The following is a 16,892-nucleotide window of genomic DNA, read 5'->3' as shown; positions in this document are numbered from 1 at the left end:
CCTTATATTTTAAAAGAGGTTCATTTTTGTATAAAGCAGTGAGATATCACACAGCTATTAGTATATCTCTTCCACGAAATGTGGAGTAAACAAAAAGTATCAATAGCTAAAATAATAAGTACTTACAAATTATTTATATAAATGTTGAATACTTGTTATGATTTGTTTATGAATCATTAGTCACTATCTGTTATCTGGCAAAATATATCACCAGTCCAGGCAAATGAAAAGTAGATGCCTGTTGGCAACTGCTGAGCAAAGCTGATTTCTAATGTAGTTGCATTACTCACATACCTTGTTAAGAATCACTGGAGTGTGTTTTTGTTTGTTTTGTTTTGTTTCCCGGACACAACTTTCAGAAGCTATTTTTCATCCCTCTTTTTTCCACTTTCTGTGGAAGAGTCTGGAAGAACAGCTTAAGACCTCTCAGTGGTAATTCCTACTCATTCAGTGGGCTGAGCAGGGCTGCAGTGGCCAGCTGAGGGCTTCCGCCTTTTGTAGGTAACTGCCCACGAGGCCCAGAGGGCACCTGCACCCCGTCACACCTGTCTGCCACCTCAGGTTGAGCAGCAGTAAATTTGGGAGCTGGAGCAGTCTGTTTACCTTGAAATTTCTAACTGGGTCACAGCCTTTTCAGCAGCAGCCAGCTCTTTGTTTTCAATCCCTTCAGGATCTCTGTGGGAGCAGAGATCAGGCATGACCTCCTTCCCATAGGTGATCACGATGGTGCCGTCCACATGCAGAGCTCTCTGGGCCAGCATCCACCACATCAGACCAGCTGAGGGAGCCCCCTTGTTGTTGGGAGGGATGGCGGTGTCCACGTAGCACAGAGGAGAGCCTGCTTTACATAAAACTGTGGGAGGCAGGTGAAGACGCCCTGGGGAGAGGCTGGTGATGTCCTGGGGTCATAAACGACCAGAAGCTGTGGCTCCCTGAGGCTGCCTGTGTGCAGATAGTGAAGGTTATAATAGTTTTAATTTAATTTGATTTGTCTTTACGTTGCTATATTTATAAGCTAACACAGAAATCAGCAAAATATGAATAACTTCTCATTTCATATCTCAGCATTAGAAGAGTTTCTACCCATAGCACTGAGAACCTCCCATTTTTTTTCTTCCAAGAGTTACTATAGTTTTGTTATTTGCTAAACAAAGCTCAGAGTACCAACAGCTTTCCTGTGTTTCCTATAGCATTTCCAGTGGTGAGGAAGGGTCATTTACAAATGTATTTGAAATATACCAATTATATAATAAGCATAGAAATGAATAAGTGGTTTATACACAAATTAACATAACGATGCATAAATTTGTACGTAAGTACATGAGTGCAAGTCAAAATAGCATTAATTTGGCAACCATTTAAAACTCTTAATCATTTCTAGCTCAAACTTTGTAAAAGAAGATTATCGGATCAACTAAAATACATGAAAATTAAAATTTCATCCATTTCCTGACCCATCGGTTTCATAGCTAGGAATGTCTGCTACTCACATACATACTCAAAGAAATATACACAATATATTCATTTCAGCAGTTATTAGCCAATACCCAGAAACAACCTTATTATTCTATGAAATTCCATGCAAATATTCTATGCAACTCTTGCAAATAACTAGAAAATTATAAAAATAAGATGAAATATTTCCGTGAAATAAGGCGTACATTTTTATGCCTTGTTAGAAATTATTTTGCCAAAGATGTTCCGTTAGTGTAAGAAACCAGGTTTAGATGGTGATATTTCTATTCCATATTCCTTCATTCCTTCACTCTTACAAGATTAAGAGTAAGATTTCATTTATTAACTCATTCATATCTTCTGTTTACTATTTTAATAGATATGTATTTCAGTCACTAAACCAGAGGCCGCTTACTAAAGAGTTCACTGTTTAATTTATTTTAACTGGACATGTCACAGTATCTCATCTAGCACCAGTGTTCCTGACATACAATTAAAGAAGAAAAAGCAACCTTCCCTTGAAGAACTGCAAAAAGACACCCTTTTGGGGGATATCAAGAAGAAAAAACAAAAGGTGTCTTTTCTTCTGGGTGGATGTTGCCACATTACACATTTTACGGTTAGCAAGCCAGGCAAAACCTGTATTAGAGTTCTTGCCCCTGACCCCTTGGCCAGGCACCGTTATGTAGAGGATCCCCTGATCACCTTACTTAGAACTTGGAAAGGACATTGCTGCAAATAAAGACATGTGATTTGTCAAAACCAAACTGCCTACTGAATGAAGTAAAGTGGAACCATGAGTTCATTGCAGGGCTTTGGACGTGCAAGCCAGGAACAGGGCTACGGAGTAATGAGTTCCAAGTTGCTCACAGACTAAGGGATTTTCATGAGATAAACCCAGAAGTTTTGGGCTTTTCAGCTGATTGGTTGCCTAGTGATCTTCTTTCTTATTTGGGTCAAAGTAGCAAGGGGAACAAGGAAAGCAAGAAATGGTGTGGACAGACTTGATGTGTGGGGATTGGCTGGTGGCCTCTGCTGTTTTCTGAGGAGACCTGTAAATTCCTCAACATTAGCTGGAGTTTCCTTAATGCCCCATGCGTTGACCATTTCCATTTTGTCCCTGACTTAAGTGACTCCATTTTAGTTTGATTCTATAGATTGAATCAATTTACTTTTCTATTTCCCTCTATAACTTTATTTATATATGTTGAAATACACAGATGCATTGATATGGCAATTGGAGACATTATAAAACATGGATGATTTAAAGTCTTAACATCTTTTCACCCTTTTTTGCAGGTCGGTCTGCAAAGGAATGGATCTCTGTCATCTCTGAAGCAGACACCTTTCTGAGGTTCAACGAAAGGTAAGCAATACCTTTGTTCTGGATTGTGACATAGCAGAATGAAGTAGGCTTATGGGCAGTCCATTGGGAATTGAAGAGCAGGGTGAGTACAGAACATGCATTCTCATGATTTGGGGATAGTTGGAATGTAGCCAGAATCAGATAAGAATTTCTACTGTCCTTTTGAAACTTTTAACATCAATTGCTGGGGAAGTATATTTTCTTTTGGGAAAAAAATGACTCTAAATTATATTCCTTTCCCTTACGCTGCTGTAGTCCATGAGGACTGGATTTGATATTTGAACAGATTTTAGTTGGGTATTGAGGGAGTGCTGTCAAACCCGAGTTCACATGCCTGGTGTGCTATAAAGCTAACCAACAAAGCATCGATCGTGTATGCAGCAAGGAAAGGGCTTATTCCAAGGAGAGGCCAAACAGGAAGCAGGAAAAAAAAAAACACCTAAATCTGCCTCCCTGAATGAGTGTGTATATATGGATATCTTTGAACTAAGCCCTGTAAGGTAAGGGGCTTGAATAAAGGGCAGGAGGAAACAGCGATTTCAATCCTTCAGAGTTTCGTTGGCCAGGCCGGTGTGTGTCCGTCTTCTGTCTGGGCGCTACATCTTCCTTCTTGATGGACCTTCTGCTTTTTAATGGGCTCTGGATGGCAAACAGTGGCACCTCTGTTACTTGAGTTCCGGTCGTTTGACTTATCACTGCGCAGACCTAAGTTAGCTAGACTAGCTGCAGTCTGTGTTAGCTGGTGTCCACTGGTACCCACAGAGGAACAAGGGCTGCTTTCTGTTGTTTACTGCAGTATCCTTAAAAACAAACAAACAAACAAACAAACAAAAGTTGTTTGTAGCTGGCTTCCTAAGAAGGGACGGAGGTCACCTCCTTTAAATAGTGTTGAGTTTTTCTAACTTTCACATTCTTCAGGTAGGCTTTCTAAAGGCATTATTTTGCTTTGTGTTGATTAAAGGTTAGTACTATACAATAATGGAAAAGTCAGGAACAGCTGGAGGGGATAGGCTATGTCACCCCAAAGTATGCTTCTTTAGGTTAAGGATTATTTGAGCTGAATAGTAGGAAAGAAACTGTAGACATAGGAAAAAAACTAAAAATGAGGAGTAGAAGTTACCCTTTTGTAAGAGACATTTGCATTCATAAGGAAAATCTCCATTGGTAAGTGTGTCTCTCTTTCTCTGTACCAGGAAGAGGAGGTGATTCTAAATTTCTAGAACATTTTTATCAATGGAGAAGGCAAGGACTTAAATCTGTATACCAACATTACTCTTGTTTACTATGCTTTACCTGATAACTCCCCATAAATACCCCCCCAACATCTTTTTGTTTGTTTTTATCTGGAGATGGTATTTAAGGTGAGAGCTTGGGACCTTTCCCTAGAGTTTTCCTGGGTATCTCTCATGTCTATAGGAGGTGTTCATGTTATTAAACTTCTGTTTTTCTCCTGTTAATCCGCCTTTGATTATGGCCATATCTCAGCCAAGATCCTAGAAAGGTAAAGGGAAGTTACCTTCATCCCCAACACAGCACTTGGTCAAAAGAATGGTTAAAAAGAGAAGGAAATGGCAGCTTTTGTTTCATCAGTGAAGAGATCCCATTTCAGAAATCAATTATGTTATGTATCTGTAATCGACATTATTTTAGCCTGTAATCCTTAATGAACCTATAAAAATATTGCTATTTTGTGATTTAATCTATGGGAAGAAGTACATGGTAAATAAGCTTCCTTTCCTTATTAAGAGACAGTTTTGCATTTTTCATTTGTTTTACATTTATTTCCCCAGCTGTGTTGAATTTTGATACTGTTCATTATTTTTAAATAGCTTACAATGTGATTTTTCCTGATGCACTTTTGTTATATTTTCTCAATAATTTTGCTATTAGTGTACATAAAATCAGTACTGGAAGATACTCTTGAAGGGTGTGTCTCTACGAACGGTGATATCTATACATTAAAATTCTTTGTAAAATGAAATCTGATGATTTGACAAAGCCTGAGTCAACACTAATAAGAAATGAAAATTTTAGAAGACAATTGGATAAGTACCGTTCAACACAAAATGAGAAATGGATTGAAGTTAAGTGAGTCAAGGAGTTTGATAATTCTATATACTAATTTAAGTTACTAGGAAGAAGCTGCAAACACACAGCTAGTAGAGAGTGTTTGCTTAAAACTGTGCTTAATCTTTAATTGTACATGAGGAAAAAGTATTAATAAACAGAGAAATAAGAGGAAAATATTAATAAACAGAGAGATAAAAATATCATCACCCCTTTTAATATATTTCTTTACCAAAACTATAATACTCTTGAAAAATAGTTTCTTTCCTGTTTTTTCCCCCCCATGGGGTGTCCTTCACTCTTAAGTAGTTTCTTATATTTTAGACTTTTAAATTTTATTTAGGAGGGAGTAATTAAAAAAACACTTATTCACATTTGAAGTATCAAGATAAAATATAAATCAATCCTGGCTCACTCTTATATAGTCTCACTGAAAAATAAATTTAAAAAAATGAAAACTTATTAAGCCATTATTAAACACTTACGTCTTTTGGATACTGTGTAGGAATTAACTCGTATGATAAATTTCCCAGCACCGCTATGGTAACCCTCATATTAAAAATGAGGAATCTAAGGAAAAAAGAGGTTAAGTATTTCCCCCACATTATACAGTGAAAAAATGGGTCTGTCAAAAGCCTAGGGAACCTGACTCCAGAAATGGGTTCCCATCGCTGTGCTATGCTGTTGTGGCCACTGTATGACATCACTTCTAAATATATCACAGCAGTGATATTTTATTTGCACACACACATATATGCATGAAAACACCTCTGACATGAACTCCCTATTTTCATTTTAATCAAATATTAAACGCTGCATAGCGCCACAAGGCAAACTGCTGAAACTCTTCAAATGTGTGTTTCATTATTTCCCCAATAGAACCAGGTCCAGCAGGTCCTCGAATAACATCATTTCATTCAAGGTTGTTTCGTTCTAATGTTGATGAAATGCAGTAGGAACTTAACTCTGGTTTATATAAATTGGCCTGTGGTAAAACAGGTGCCATTCTTTGTCCTTTCACTTCAAGTCACCGAACGTACTGGTGGTGTTAAGTGAGGACTTATTGTATATGTAAAACAAATCAAAACAAAACAAAACACTGACTAAATTTCTCTCTATATTTTTAAGGTGGTTTTCCATATAATGTTATTGTGGACTGAAATAATGAATTCCTACATTTCAATGTCCTTTTTGAAGGAAAATAGAAAAAAAAATATTTCTCTTTTAAGCAGTATATTTAGGTGATGCAAACCTTAGTCCTCTGAGTGACACTCAGGCTTTATGAATCTTCTAGCGTCCAGGCCGCTGCTATGCAAGTGGAGTTTAAACATCCCCAGAGGAATAAGTCTGTCATAATAAATATTCCCCCACTCTCCCCTATAGATGTCCTCCTGTTATATCATTCATTGTTTCCTCAGACTTTGTCTCTATTTCCTTTCACTCCAATGGCATTATTTCTTAGCACCTATGGGGGGCATACCATTTCTGTTTCATTTAAACTGCATGTAGAAGTGTTTCGGAAAACGCCGTGACAATACTCCTGTAGGGTTTGATTTTGTTCTCAAGTAGAATGATTACCCATGGATGTTTTACTTAATGGTAGTTCAAATGCTAATATCTTTATATTTGGGAAGGGGTTTTGATATGAATTGTCTTATTTGTGCCTTATGATACTTGTCACAGTTTCAGTGAAGAAAACGAATAGATTTACTTGGTGGCCAAGGGCTTCAAAGTTAGTAACTAATCATGAAATAGAACCAAGCTCCTTAATAGTTGCTCAGCTCTGACCTCTCTGCCACTGTGCGCCATGGGCACCAGAGGTGAGCTGAAAGAAATCAATGGGAAATTGAGTTGCTACTATGTGCCAAGCTCTACTGGTGTTAAACGAATATATGATGCCGCTGGCCATGTCAGGTGGAGCCTCGGTATTCACAAGCACTTTCTCCTAAATAGAGCACAGCCCAGGGAGGGCTCAGTTATGGCACTCAGTGGTCTGCAGTCCCCGCATCAAATATCCCATCGGTGGTGCTCTGTCCGTCCTGAAATTAGCGTCATGATTTCCAGGGTGGAGATTTTTAGGCCTTTGAGCGTCCCACGTCCCAGTGTGTTAAAAAGGTATCATTCAGTTGTTTAATAGACAGCTAGGAATTCAGTGTAGATGACATGATTTGGACACTGTGTCATCTGTAGAAGGTTCCGGAAAAATGGAGGAAGGGGAACAGCATAGTAGGGTTGGGGTGGGGAGTGTGGAGTCCTAGTTTATCACACTTTTAAGTAGTGATGATTTCATTGCCAGTCTTACCTCATCTCTGACTATTTAGTCTCATGGGAGAATAGCATCATTCACTTTTAGGGAATTATATGATTCATTTGTTCCGTAACTCATCATCAATGCCAGGTGTTTTTTTCTGAAGCATTTCTCTCTTTTGAAATTCTCCTGTGTGAACTCCTTGCTTGAAAGCCGTCACATTTCAAGGGCTGAGCAGGTGAAGGGCCAGCAACTTTGTCTTTGGGCTCTCATTCAGGCAGTCTGTGCTTCCAAGTTTCCATATTAATTGACTGACCGATCCCTTCCTACATTCATCTAAAAGGTACTTACTTTGATCCAGTCCTTGTCCTTTGGGAAAAACAAATGCAACCGTCCTCATCATCATGTCAAAACGTATTGAGAGAGAGAGAGAGTTTTCAAAGGTGTATCAGTAAGGTGATAAGGTTCTGCCTTGTAATCCATCTTTGTAACCCAGGCTGAAAGGCATGTTTCTTCTGTGTTGCCGATTGTTCCTGGTCATATCACCTGTCACTGATGCCTTACTACATCACTGAGCAACTAATATCAGCCACTCTAATCAAACGATTTAATCCATGATGCTAACGGCTGAGGACCCCTTGATGTATTAGGTAACAGTCACAGACACTCATGTTTTTCATAGACTCACAGAATTCTAAAGCTCCACAGCTCAATGCATTCTTATACGTCACCTAGCATAACCACACCCTACACACAGAGAAGACGGTGAGGTCTGAGCACCATTCCTAGGACCACTTTGGGACACAGCAAGAGCCTGCCTCCCAAGAACCAGTTCTTTGGCGATTCAGTGAAGTTACATTTACAGCTCCGAGGAGGTCTCCAAACTCCAAAACCCCAAGAGTTTTCTATGGAGATTTTAGATATCATAATGGTTTGGAAGGAGGTGTTAGAGGAAAGGAAAATTTTTTGATTCAAACGGTCTTTAAAAATCACGCCGCAGAGAAAGCTCCTCCTGCCTTGCTGCCACCAGCTATCGGAAGGGTGTGGCGTTAATTTAATTAGTTTTTCCTCTGAGAGACCCTGCCAAGTGCTGTGCTTTTGAACACTGTCCTCATTTGGGCTAATGAATTTATTTAATTTGATCTGATATCTGAATGCAATTAAATTAAGAGTAGTGTTGAGTCAGAAGGCTCACCAACCCTCTGACTGAAGATGAAACCATTGCATTTCCTGAACCTCACCCACTGGGGTTAGGAACTCAATAACCTATAGGAGCAGGCATCTTTGAGTTTCTCAAAGAGAAAAAGGAATGTGAATTTTAATGTAGACTTGGCATTTAACAGTTTGGTTTTTTTTTTTAATAGAAAATATGGTATCTGACGTTAAAATGAAAAGTCTGCACTTATTATTTACACTAGAGTAAAATGTTTTGTTGTGGAGCATTACAAATTCAGACTGCATGGCTTCCTTATAGAGTCTCTTCCTCTCTTCCTAGTCAAATACTTTTATACTGAATGACACTTAAAAAGAAGCCAGCGTTTGAATCTGTGTGTATTCTCCTGGATTCTAAACAAACTTCAGAAGCACAGAAAAGCAGTGACCTTGAAATGGACCCCTTCCCATAATAAAACCATGGTTAATTTTTTTTCTTTAGTTGACAGTTCCTAACATGTAGTACTTTTCTTTTATATTCAGATCTCAAATCAGATGCATTTTCTCTGGAAATATCTTTTAAAATGAGTTTCAAAACCCTTTTTTGTTTCCTGAAAAATGAAAAAAGAACCTACTTTAGATTTTTAAAATTTATGCCTAACGCAGCAAAGGTAAGAGTTCAGGACATAATTAACTTCAAATACACCCTAGAACGTGTCTTACTCATTGTGCTTTAATGAGTCTCTCTAAGTAGATGATCTCTGCAGAAAAAACAGAATACTGATTACAGAGGCCCTGACACCTACCTCGCTAGGAAACCTATACAGTGTATCATTACAGGAAGTTTAAATGTCACTGCACAGAAACAGAAACAAAATTTGGCAATGCAATTTTCATGACTTGCAAGTGTGTAAGAAAGAGACAAATCAATACGATTTTAGTAGCTAGGCAGGTAAGTCATGTTTTTCTTGTCACATAAATGAAGACATATAAGATAGTCATAGAAAACGTTTGCTTAGAAAAAAAGGTGACATGTCACACCCACAGTCTTATTTTATATTAAAGGAAGTATAAGTAACAAGGGGAAAATGTGGTGTTTATACATAGTCATAGATTTAATGTGACACAATCAATTGTATGTTTAGATCTCATTGCTAGGCGTCCCGTGCTGAGTTCCTTCAATAGAAAATGCAGCAATATGCGTTTGTCCGTTAGTGCACCCATGTCTTATGCAGTGTTAAACGCCGGTACTGAGAACTTGGAATCTTCAGCATATGGTGTTTCATGGGTAATTGGAATCTTGAGAAAGAGAAAATGAAGGAAAGTGATGGGAGGGGGGTAATCGTAGACAGAATGAAAATTATTAATCTTCAACTTTTTTAAGGTTCTTGCTTAGCAATCTGGAATTTTATTTTCCCTCAGACATCAGGGAATAGAGCCCAGGAGGGGAGTTACGGGAAAGTGGTTCAGAAGCCTGTTTAAAACATCTGTTTGGGATATAGAGGCTGATCCCTCTCCATGGAGAGGGAAAAGTAAAGAAAGACCAAAATACATTAATTACAAAATTGATGGAATTTTTGTTCTCTATTCCTCTGACAGCTGGGGAGGGAAATTTTAAGTAAAAGAGATGATTTAAATATTCCCTAAACAAGGGTATTAACAAAAAAAGGGAACGTAGAATTTTATTCCCATGCATTGTTTATCTTGGAAGGAACCCTACTGATACCCAGGAGAAATATGAGTATTACAAGAGCTATAAGATTATTATCGGGGCATATCAACTCAATATCTTGAAAATAATATCAACAGATGTAACTGCTTGTTTTCACCAGTGACAAGGTCAAAATCATAACAGAAACAAAAACTCAGTAATTCGTAATCAACTGTTCATAAAAAAATTGTGAATTACTATTTACTAGGGACATTGAAAGATGCATACGGTCCAGCAGGCAGGACTAGTTCACCTGCCTGCAAAGAAGAAGCACAAGCAAGTAAGTTATCATCAGTTGTAACCAAATTCTCTATGATTGCAGAGAAGGAAGTCACTAATTCTAGACATGTCAAAGAATTTACAGGGAGGTGGATGCCTGTATTAGTTTTCATGTTTGAATTGGAGTTTGATTCAACGTTAAGTAGGGGAAACATTGTGAGCATCAGTGGCCGGATATGAACGTTAAGTTTAGGTATGAAGGCGTAAAGAAGTGGCAAGGACATGCACGTTTGGAGAGATTGCAGAGTCCATGATTTAAAACAGCAGCACGTGGTGGTGTGGGTCTATAAACGTTGGCCAACTAGGAGTGAAAGACAGATGACCAGCAGTTTGCTATGCTTCTCTCAGTCATGGCCAATGTCCCAATGGAGAGTGTGAGCTTGTGAGAGGAGGTGGCAGCGGGGAGAGCCGTGGTTTCTCGGTGTCCCTGGTCTGTCAGTGGTGGCAGAGGTGAGGGTACTGTGGCCTGTCTTCTCTTACCTCCTGGTGTTCAGAAATCCTCCATGCAAGGGTTACATGGGGAGTAAATGGAGAGTCTATGAAAGGACCAGGCGTTCTTTTCCAAGGACTGTGGGCAACGGTTGGCCCAGTGGCATGGGTTCGGGAGAGATCAGTAGCAGGAGAGTGAAGCATTGTGGGACTCAGAAGAGCTAATTAGAATAGACAAAAGAAAGGCAAGAGGCAACCGGAGGGGCTTACATCTGCTTGTTGATACCAGAAGTGATGAAAAGGTCATAAATTAGCTCTAAAGTTGACAAAAGCTATTATATCCTGAGCCTCAAAAGAGAATGATATCCACGATAAGATTTTAAACTGACGCGTCAGTTTATCATCTTCTCTGCCTCTTTTCCACCCAGACGACGTCCTATATTTATTTCCCTCCTTGAACTCTTTCCCGACTCTCCTTGCCTACATCATTCTCATTTTCAGAACTCCTGCAGTCTGATCTATAGGTATTGTCTTACACCATCCTCTAATAATTACATGTCCGGAAGTGCCATCTTTGGAGTTGTATGATATGTATTGGGTTGTCGAAAAAGTCATGATGCATTTTTGCCACGAAAAACATAGAAAAAATACATCATGACTTTTCCAATAACCCGATATATTTACTTGTCGTGAGTATTAAAGCGGTGTTGAGTACATCATAGCTATTCAGTAGACTTGACTCATCAAATGTGTAATGACCTTGGCTACCCAGCTGATGACTGAGTGGTGGTTGTTTATGTAAGGGCCTTTTAACCCATTTCTTCTCTGAGGACTTCTATCCTCATCCCAAAAATGCCTTCCAAAGTCCAGGCAATCCTTCTTTTTTGATCCAGAAAATTGTATGTTTCATTTTTTTATACAATAGAATAAAGTGGAAATTTTAAACAGTTGGACCAGTTTTATAAAGTATTTGGAATCCTAGTTGAGCAATACAGCTTTCAGCACAGCACCTATAAAATGGCAGAAGGTTAATTTATTGTCATTTAACATTACCATTTATTAAGAAAAACACATGAAAAAGGAGATATGTGGCTAGAAAAAAGAAAAGCTGTATTTTTGTGGATATACACACAAGCACACACATGCATACACAGAGATGGGTGAAAATCATGAGTTTTCTACATGGCAAGCATAATAGTGTTCATGAGCTGAGGTTGATACAATGAGGAAATCAGATTTAATTCAATAAATGCATGTTGGGTCCTCACATGTGCTAACATTCTTTTAGTCCCTGAGATACTGTAGCAAAAAAGAAGAGCAATCCCAGCTTCTATGAACCTTATAGTTTATGAGATTAAGTTTATAATCATACAAATATATAATTACACATTTATGAAAATTAAACTCTATCATAAATATTCCATAATACATGTAGGTAACTATGTGTTTTTATATATGTCTGTTAGCTTCCATAATGCACATTAACTTGGATTATCTGGGCATTCACAATTCCAGTGTGATTTTTCTCCCTAAACATTTTATGCTGGTATTAGTTCTTCAGTTTAAGGACTTAAAAAATGTTGGGAGTTTGCAAATTATATTACCGCTGTGGATATTATTAACCATGGGTATTACTGAAAGGAAACTATTTAATTAACTTGTGAATAAATTGATAGGTCCACAGAGTATTATTCCCCCCTAATGATTTTGGGATCTATCTTTGTCCTTCATTGTTCTTGAAACTCACAATGTTTAAAATAGAGTCTTTGTGTCTTTATAAAACAATTATAAAACTAGAAAGTATTGCTTACTAAAGAATTGCCATGATTATGAATAAAAACATGTTGGTGGTAGAAAAATAGCAATAGATTGCAAAAGCTCTTGGAATTAATCCACACACATTTAGATTTATTATGGTACCTTTAGTGCTCATGTCTGTTACATTTGATGAAGCATATAATTTAGAGAGAGGTAACTATAAAATTTCAAAACAAAAAGTTTAACACATTTTAACCTGGCCTTTTAGATGGCTGCGGTAATAAAATATTGGGTTGTCCAAAAAGTCATGACGTATTTTGTCAATGTTTTTCAAAAGTCATTTATTTATATTTATTTATTTATTTATAAGAACAAAGATCCATCAATGATATATTGTCAGTTTTCTTTGATAACCTTTAGCCATCTTTCGGTGAGCTTCATAATCCCTCGTTCATAGAAGTACCTGTCTTTATTTGCAAAAAACTGAATAAGGTGCTGATTTACAGCCTCACCTGAATTGAACATTATACCGCGCAAGGAGTTTTGAAGAGAGCGAAACAAGTGAAAGTCAGATGGCGCAAGGTCAGGAGAGTATGGTTGGTGTGGCAACAAATCCCATCCAAGCTCCAATAATTTTTGACGGGTGATCAAACTTGTGTGTGGTCTCATGTTGTCGCCGTGGAACACAGCTCCTTTACAATTAATGAGCTCTGGACACTTCTGAATGATGAATTCATTCAAACTGTCCAATTGCCAACAGTACACATTCCAATTGATTGTTTGGTTCCTTGGTAGGAGCTCAAAAAACACGACACCTTTAAAATCCCACCACACTGAGAGCATAACCTTCCTCTGATGAACGTCTGCTTTCGATGTCATTTGAGGCGAATCATCACATCAGGACCAAGACCGTTTGCACACCACATTGTTGTAAACAATCCACTTCTCATCACCAGTTATCAGTTGCTTCAAATAAGGATCGTTTTCCTCATGTTTAATTAGCATATTGCAGATGTTTATATGTGCTGTCAAATGAACTTCTTTGAGTTCATGCAGAACCCAAATATCGAGCTTGCTTAGGTATCCATCAGCTTCTTCAGGTGGTCATGAACGCTTGAATGATGGATGTTCAGTGTTTCTGCAATCTCTTGTGTAACATGGGTTTGACTCCATCAATGCCTTTATATTTTGTCGTCATCAACCTCGATGGGCCTCCCTGACCGAGGAGTGTCATTGAGATAAAAATCACCAGCATGGAATTTCATGAACCATCATTGGCACTGACGTTCTTGTAGAGTATTGTCACCATAAACTTTATGCAACTTTTCACAAGCTTGATGTGCATTCTTCCCTTTATGGAAGTAAAACAATAAAATATGGCAAAAATGCACAGTTTGGTCTTCCATCTTCAACTTGTTGTAAAATCTCCAAAACTCAACCAAAATGCTCAATTTTTTCTAGAATGAAGCTAGAACTGTCAGCTATCAAATGACATGGCAATAACATAGATGTGAATGACTCTAGTACTTCCAAAATGAACTAGTGCCATGACTTTTCTGACAACCCAATATTCCATTACTTGAATCATTTGCTTGCCACTTTTTGAACTCCCATATCAATGTGTCCAATTCTGGAATTTTCCATCCGTTTTGTTACTATTCATAGACATTTCTATTGGTGTAAGTTCTGTGTCCAGCTGAAGTTTGATTGGCCAGTTTGTCCGTCATACATCTCTAACTCCTATGATGTAGGTGTCCTTACCAAAGCGTGCTCTGTGTTTCCTCTTTCCTGGCAAGGGGCACCCCACTTCAAGTCATTGCCCTACATTTTCCCATATATGCTAGACATTTGTTTACAATTCCTGCTGTTATTTGAAAACATAGCCAAACGTCCTTTGACATTATTCTCATAGAGAGGAGAGTACCTGTATACACCCCTTAAACACAAGGCAGGGAATGGGGAAGCTGAGAAGATCGGACCTGAGGGCAGACGGCAGGCTAGATGGGATGAAAGGGTATTAAAAAAAAGAAAAGTGTAGCTGAAATTTTGGCTGCGATAACCCACTTTCACAATTCTTACTACAAGATTTACCTTCTCTAAGACATCTTTGGAATCAAGGAACTCCAATTCCTTGGGATTCTTTTTCTTTTTCCTACAGGCCTTTTAATGAACATTTAAAACTTATAAAAGAAATAGTGGAAAACATACACATACATTCTGAAAACTACTTAAGTAGAGGACTGTGTAAGTATCCACTGCTCACCCGGGTTAAATAGAAAATTGTCAGCTTCCAGAAGCATCAATGATGTTCTCTTTTGACTATGCATCCTGTCTTCCTCTTTGCCAAAAATATTGTATGCTAATATTTATGACATTGATTTTCTTTTTCATAGTTTTGCCACTTCTCTGTGTTCCCCCTAAACAATGTGGTTTAATTTTGCCTATTTTTAAATATTATGCAAATAAATCATTCCCTCTGTATTCAGAATGTCAATATTATGTTGTTAAAATTCACCCATGCCATTGCATAGAGTGGTAATGTATTCATTTTCATGGTTTTATGCAAAATCTTATTGTGAAGATATGTCTTCATCCATTTACTTCATCATTATTTGTTGATGTCTGGATTCTAGTAGTATTTCTGCTTCTGGTTTTGTTTGTTTGTTTGTTTGTTTGTTTTCCTTTAAACAAGCAGAGGTGTTTAAAATTTGTGAGGTGCTTTTCTTAATATTTCCAAACAGTACTACATATTTGCCTTGAGCTAAAACACAGAATATAATGCATTGAAAAAATAAATAAACATTTCTCTGTTTAGAGGAATTCTCCTATACAGTTGGCGTCAAAATCCATAGAACTCCTGAGGAAAATATATTTTTTAAATTAAAAAAAAATACTTGTTATTTCTGCAAAAATGTAGTAGTATTAACACAGCAAACCAGCTCTATTTCTTCACTGGCATTTTACTGTGAATTATTTTCTTAAAAATTATCTTAATTGTTTAGTTTCATTGGAAATTGTTATTGGTAGCTAATTTACAATGGGATTCCAGGATGTATCACTGTAATATCTGAAAGTAGGATTATAAAAAATCAAACTCTTTAGCAGAGTTAGCAAAAGAAGAATTTTGCTAACTAAAGAATTTAGAATGGGGTCATAGACTCAGTTTTGACTACGAAGGCAACATGGAAGACGCATTGCCTGGAGAACTAGAAGTGGCAGCAGTCAACATTCTAGTCAGTCTGAAAGAACCATCATCAGAGAGTTTTAGTATCTCTATGCCAATTTTGCGAGGTTTCAAAGTTATTTCAATCTATGAAGTTAAACATAATATTTTTAAAACGTCTTTCCATTTTCATTAACTTATTTTTTACAGTGTGCTTATTGACTTTTATTTGCAAACATAAGTATTCATCAGTTTGCATTGGGTGGCCTGAGTTTAGAGTTCAGGATGTTCCCATTTTATAACTAGAAAGATGAGTATTAAAGTGACACGAATTATCTTCCTTGATGATAGTAAGAGGCTAATCTTAACATCTCACTTGGCAAATACATGGAAGTCTTAAAAAACTCAGTGACCCTCTTAAAGCACTCTGTCTACTTAATGCGTATGCCTCAGGGCTGGGAGGCGGACTGAACTCTCAGTCTGCCAGTTATTGGCTCTCTGAGGATGCTGAGGTTTTTTAATCTTGGTTTTGTGATCTGTACAATTAGGAAAGTATTTGTCTTTCAGGTTGCTCAGTGGACTAAAGATAATAAGTGCAAAATATCTTGGTGTGCCTAGTTTCTAGTAGGTGTTCAAAATGTTCATTGTGAATATTGCATGATAGATTAATTCATGTGTGATTATGTTATGTTGGAATAGGCATCATCACACATTATTGTGATATAATATGCTTTATACTTTTTTCTTTCTTCATGCAAAGTAAGAAATCTTCTGTGACATGCCATATCACATCTAAAAAGTGTCTCTCATGCTAAACCCTTTTTTGTATTGTTCCCTGTCTATGGCGTGGCAGCAGTGTTTTCACAATCACCATTTTGTGTAATTCTAAAATGTTTGTTATGCGTTAATTCATTGCTTTGTGAAGGTACCATTGTGTCCATCTTAACACTCACATTCATTTGTTCATTAGGATCCCAACTGAGGATACCGTAGAATTATGGAATCAAAAGTTGAGTTTCGGGCTGTCTGAGTGGCTCAGTTGGTTAAGAGCTCGCTCAGGAGTGTGAGCTCTGAGCAACAGGGTCACCAATTCAATTCCCGAGCTGAGCTGCCGCTGAGCTTCCGACAGGTGGCAGGATGGCTCAGCTAAAAAAAAAAAAAAAAAAAAATGAGCTTCATTTTTTGTTGAAAACAGAAATTACTTTTTAAGACATTCCTGAGGCATGGACCTTTAGTGCCTATGCAGTTACTCCTAGAATGTAAG

The 16,892-nt window shown here is 37.7% G+C and overlaps 1 pseudogene; it reads right to left on the bottom strand.

Moving 5' to 3' along the window:
* Nucleotides 1-439: 439 nt before the first annotated feature.
* Nucleotides 440-10,911, bottom strand: LOC109377287 (40S ribosomal protein SA pseudogene; annotated as a pseudogene).
* Between the last annotated feature and the right edge of the window lie 5,981 nt (nucleotides 10,912-16,892).

This window comes from Hipposideros armiger, unplaced genomic scaffold, assembly GCF_001890085.2.
Source record: "Hipposideros armiger isolate ML-2016 unplaced genomic scaffold, ASM189008v1 scaffold_1355, whole genome shotgun sequence".
Lineage (NCBI taxonomy): Eukaryota > Metazoa > Chordata > Mammalia > Chiroptera > Hipposideridae > Hipposideros > Hipposideros armiger.
The sequence above is the reverse complement of the archived record's forward strand: the minus strand, read 5'-3'. Positions and strand labels throughout refer to the sequence as shown.